Source organism: Amblyomma mixtum, chromosome 7 (genome assembly GCF_055824585.1).
Source record: "Amblyomma mixtum isolate Tamu chromosome 7, ASM5582458v1, whole genome shotgun sequence".
In the NCBI taxonomy this organism is placed as follows: domain Eukaryota; kingdom Metazoa; phylum Arthropoda; class Arachnida; order Ixodida; family Ixodidae; genus Amblyomma; species Amblyomma mixtum.
This window is the reverse complement of record NC_143018.1, coordinates 107287420-107293419: the sequence shown is the minus strand read 5'-3', so window position 1 is coordinate 107293419 and position 6000 is coordinate 107287420.

The window sequence follows — 6000 nt, the reverse complement described above, 5'->3', positions numbered from 1 at the left end:
TTCACTTGTATTTTGTGACTGTACTTTGTTAACACTGTTTTATTGATACAAATGTATTGACTGCATCTTGTTCCGGCTGGTCTGCGCATGCCACAAGTTTGATGTTGTGTCCACTCCTATCTTGGTCCAGGTTGAACCGGTAGTATGTACAAGATAAATAAATTTACAGGCAGATTCTTAGCGTTCCCTGGGTGGGTGTTGTCAAAGGAGACCACTGTAGCAGCACGCCTGTGGTTGACTTGTACATAAGAATTTATTGATACTGAAATTTTTTGACAGCAGGGTGCTAGTGAACACAACCTCAGGGAGCTCATACCGTACTTAGGCGATGTAGTACCAAAGAGAGTTGGGTTCGTTGTAAATATGGGGTTAGCCAATCCAGGAACAGGCTCCAAAGACCTTAAAAACGTCCGCACAGCGACAAGCGAAACCGCGAATTGAGATCAGGTATCCGCGCTTACAAGTACAACACAGCATTAGCCACTGTTTTAGGCAGACCTAAGCAAAGGCGCAAAGCGCGTCGCTCCATAACATACAGGGCTTCAAGCTTGTACCTTGAGCACCTAGAAAAGAGCGCGGAGTCAAATTGAAGTATTGGTCATGCATAGGTCTTTAAAAAAAGAGCAGTGTGTCCCGATTCGTACCAATTTTTTGTCGCTGATCCTCACCAACCGGCCAAGGGCACGCTCACCTCTAAGCACAATGCTTCCAATGTGGGGCCGCCAGTCTAACTGCGGGTCGTATATTATACCCAAGTATTTAAAAGAATCAACTTGGAGCATTAGGATAGAGTGATACGACAAAGAAATGTAAATAGGGGTTGCCTGTGGGAAAACAAGGACGGCACACTTGTTGACATTTAAACTTAACTTCAGGCTGTCTAGCCAAACTTCCAGAGCATTTAAATACTCTTGCAGCAATTGATACAGAATATGAATATTTCTGGCAGAAGCGAAAAAAGCAATGTCATCCGCATACACATAAACTTTGACGACCGGGCGAATAGGGACATCACGCATCAGTATATTAAACAATAACGGCGAAAGAACGGAGCCTTGTGCGTCACCTCTAGACTGGGCGTATGTGTTAGAATTTAACGCACCCGTAGTGCTAAAGAGTGACCTATTCCTTCAGAACTTCCTTATCGACGCGAATAGGTACAAATGAGGGTATACAACAGCTAGTTTATACAGCAAAATGCTGTGTTCAATGCTGCAATACACCTTTGCAATATCAAAAGTAACCAGAGCTGATACCTCTTTTTGCCTCATAGAAACCCTAATACCTCGTCAAATCCTAATAGCCTCGCTAAATCCTTGAAAAGTCAGAACATGACTCGTGAGGCGGCTGAAGACTACCCGTTCTACAAGCTTAACCAAATTTGATGTGAGAGCAATCGCCCGAATATTGCTGAGATCAAAACACTTCCCCTGCTTTTTTAGCAATAACATATAATTTTCATTGTTTTCCGATTTTGTGGAACCCAGGCTTTCTCCAAAGACCAGTTCACAATCTGCAAGAGGTACGGGGAAAAGTCTCGCATTAGTGTTTTCAGCATGCCAACTGTTACTCCGTCAACCGTAGGGGCAGCATATTGCAGGCAGTTAACTAGAGACACTAAGTCAGATATAGAGACCCCAGTGAAGTCTGCACCGAAGTGAAATGGGGCTGAAGGAAAGGTATTGCGAGCAAGAAACGCGCAGCAAGGCCTTGAGGTATGGACTGAAGTTTATCTTTTTCTTCTCGAGGCGGCAATACTGAGAGATATGAGAGGAAGGTAGCCCATTAGTGCGTTAGTAGGTTTCATGAATCTATAGAGAGACTTTCAGCTGACTGGGTTAGACAAATAGGTGTTCACATTGGCATTGTAACTATCCTTGGCCTTGGATATCGTTTCTTTAAAAGAACCTGGAAAGAACTTGCAATTTATCCAGTTCTTTGGGCACTGGTTATGCGCTAGGCTCTTCCATGCGGCTTTCCTCTGACGATAGGCTTTTTCGCAATCTTCATTCCACCATCTCGAAGGAGCCTTATTTTTAACGGCTGACTGAATTGTAAAGACTGATCGCCGAGTGTCGTCTAACACGGAAGTATTTAATACTGGAGGACCTCGGTCAGATTTATCACAGAGGACAGTAGACTAGAAGGCCTGTGCGGAACCTGTCACCCTGAGCGGAGTGCACGCAATGGTGACAGTGATTAGGTAGTGGTCCCTTGAAGTACCATAGTCAGTCGTAGACCACAAAGATACCCCAATACCATTAACAGGTAACGTTACATCAGTTGCTGAATGAGAATTTGCCTTCATGCAAGTTATGGCGCCACTGTTATAATGACACGTATCATTTGCTGACATCAAAGAGCAAAGTAGATGCCTGCTACATTGAAATTTGCACCCCTCATGGTGCATTTTCGTGTCTATAGCTCGCACCCTTGCACCTTCCTAAAAAGATGCTCATTGCAACCATAGTAAGGGTGGGATCGTTGCAGTTGCACCCTTTTTGCCGACTATCCAAAAGGGTGCAAAGTATGCTTGTTGCACCATAGTAAGGGTGGGAACAGCTACATTTGTACCCTTTTTACGACTACTTTACAGTTTCGTAGGTTTCAGATAGCCTTAAAAGAGGCTGATAAATTTTTTTTTGTGGAGTTGCATTCTTGAAGGGAAGCTAAACATTTCCTACGAAAAGCTGCCGACGACCTGTCGAACTCTGCACTAAAGTTACGACATCTCCAACTATATTTTTCGTATCCAGTTGTGTCTCTGGCGGTGTTTGTCAACCTCCTTGCTGCGGAGTCACATTTGTGATGTCTACATGATGTTCACGGAGTAATTTTGCTGAATATATTAAAAAGAAAGAGCTTGCTGAAAGGGGCCAACTTTCAGCACATCCGCTCGCACAGTAACATATGCTATAATGTGCTACATATATTTTTGCCAGAGCAACCAAAACAGGTATAAGCTTAACTGGAATGAGTCATACAAAGCTACCGAGGGGACAGAGTTCAACACACAAGACACCACTGCTGCACGAAATACTTATTTGCCATAACAAGCACGCTTTCTCCAAGTTTATATATGCCATTACAGCGAGCACCTGTTTGGAGTCAGTGACGCTTAGCACTTCAGCTAAAATAATTCAGTTTTTCATCACATTATGGGGGCGCAAATCGCCGTCCTAGCTGCTCGCATCAAGCCTACAGCTGTCATTTAATGGAAAGCTCGAATAGCTCACATCATTTTAAAAGCACGCTTGATTGATCTACTGCAATGTTGTTGAACAAAGAACACGAATGCAACACCCTTGCACCCGGCAACATTTGAAAGGTGCAAGGGTGCGTGAAAAGAGCTAACGTGCTAGCGCACCCTTTCCCAAGAAAACAAGATCAAATAACGGTGTGGAAAGGGTGCAGTCATTAGCGTTACACCTTTAAGGGCGCAATTTTTTTTGTAGAAGCAGAAGCAGAACTAGAAGCACAAGAGGAAGCACGACGCTTCTGAGATGGAGATGTCGCTTTAACATCTGACTGACAAGCGCTAGAGAGGGAGACTGGGTCAGAGTCATTTACACTAACAGGCGCGAAGGCAGAAGAGGTGGTTGAATATTATCATTTGCAGAGGAGGCAGGAAGACGAGGTTATGGTACCCTACAGCCGATGAAGCAGCCTGCGCGGATATGACGTGTGGCAAGGCATCGCTGAACGTACTGATCATGCGGTCAAGTACACCAGCAAAGCCTTCGCCATCGCAGCAACAACGGACTTAGTTAAGGCTTAACAGAGTACACTGTGGGGCGACGTGGTCATACATAATCTGAACGAACAAACGTAGCGTTGAAACAGGACACAGAAAGATGAGGACAGGACGGGGCTACAACTTACAACTGAAAGAAATCGATTTCATTCAGTTGTAAGTTGTAGCCCCGTCTTGTCCTCATCTTTCTGTGTCCTGTTCCAACGCTACGTTTGTTCGTTTAGATTAGTTAAGGCTGCCTCCACATCAGTAGCGGTCGTGCGGACAATACTTGCGTACGAGCTCTGTCTTCTGTCAAGGCGGGCATAAGCATCCGCGCACGGGCACTTGTTACGCTGAATGATGTCCAAGACATTCTATTCGTCCGCACTCTTCGGGCAGGTGGGATCGTCAGCTTTGAGATCAGAGTGGCAAAGGCAACAGCTAAGTGACTTAATTGCAAACGTCTGTTGCATAATCGCCGCTACAATGCGGCAGCGCATTGGCGACTTGCAAGATTTGCCACTGTGACCGAACCACCAGCAATTCTTACACTGTTAAGGTCTGGGCTGCAGTGGGTCAACACAGTATACAATAGGCTAAACTTTGATCTCACATGGGCACGAGGACCCTGCAAACATTGCGATGACCGACTTAGTTGGTGTACGAGAGCCTCCAGCCTCTCTGGTGCAGCGGTAAACTGAGATGATGCTAACAGCGGTGTCATGGAAGTCTGCAAGAATTTCTCCTGGCGTGGCGGAGGGATCCACACCGCGGATAATTCCTTTTAAGTAGGCAAGTTGCTCAGGAATAAAGTGAGGCGAAACAGTTGCACTGCAGCAAGTATGCAACATAATCCAAGTCTGGTGATTTGCACAAAATTCCCCTTTTGCCAAATGATAGCATCTCGGAAATCTTATTATATCGGTTGATCGCAGCCTTCGTAGGAGAGTTTTCCTGGATCATACGATAGTTTTTGATTCTAATTACATCATCGCCTACAGGGAAGATCGCCACAGGTGTAAGCTTTAAGCCGTTCTGACCGAAAGACTTTAGCGGCCTATTATCAGCCGGCAAACTGGCGAACCAGGTTACGGGACCTGTGCCCGGGGAGGGCATAGCCATGGCCGTAAGTCTAGAGAGACATGAAACCTAAATCCAAAGGGTAAAAACCTCGCCAAATCCCCCACTCACGGAACGGCCCCACCAGGAATTGACGACAGGCCATAAGACGCTGAGGCAGGCAGCGGATCAGCAGCACTCCACTTTCCTCATATCGCGGTACTGCATGTTTAAAGTTCCTGCACACGTCAGCTTTTCGCAAATTGACTCACTCGGCATGTACTGTAAACTTTGTAAGCCTGCATCGTTGAGAAGGCGTCACGAACTAAAAATTGTATCTTTTATCCAGGTGCTGACATGCCAAAATAGTTCCCGCTCACTAGAATTTCGCAACTCCTTCCTGGCCCCACTGGTGTCCTGCCTTTGAAATAACTTTTAGATTTTGCGATTTGTAGCTGACCTCTTCTGGTTTGGTTTGGTGTATGGGGTTTAACGTCCCAAAGCGACTAAGGCTATGAGAGACGCCGTAGTGGAGGGTTCCGGAAAGTTCGACCACCTGGGGTTCTTTAACGTGCACTGACATCGCTTGTGTTCTCAGAGTGGAGTGTTGTGGCTCTGTATATCCGTTTTTTATCTCCTTCCATTAGATTCAAGGATCGTGCATTATGTTAAAATAAATAAATAAAACTAGAACAATATCTGGAACAGGGCGGCGACTGTGGGGTCGACTGTAAGATAACTCAATTGAGAAATTAGTTGTTCGCCCTCAAAGATTTTAAAAGTTCACGAGTATGCACCCTACAAAGGAATCAGCGCCAGGGATACCATGCAGTTTCTTTGTGAGAAAAGAAGCTGTACCTTGCAAGAGCCGCCGCGGTGGCTCAATGGTTACGGCGCTCGGCTGCTGACCCGAAAGACGCGGGTTCGAACCCGGGTCAAATTTCGATGGAGGCGAAATTCTAGACGACCGTGTACTGTGCGGTGCCAGTGCACGTTAAAGAACCTCAGGGGGTTAAAATTTCCGGTGCCCTCCCCTATGGCTTCCCTCATGGCCCGAGTCGCTTTGGGACATTAAACCCCATAAAACAAACAATACCTTGCAAGAAAATATCCTGAGATCCTAGCTTGATTTTGGCAAGGAGGAGGAATTTGAATCTCAGCACGTTTAAAGATGACAATTGACATATCCCATATCTTTCAGAACA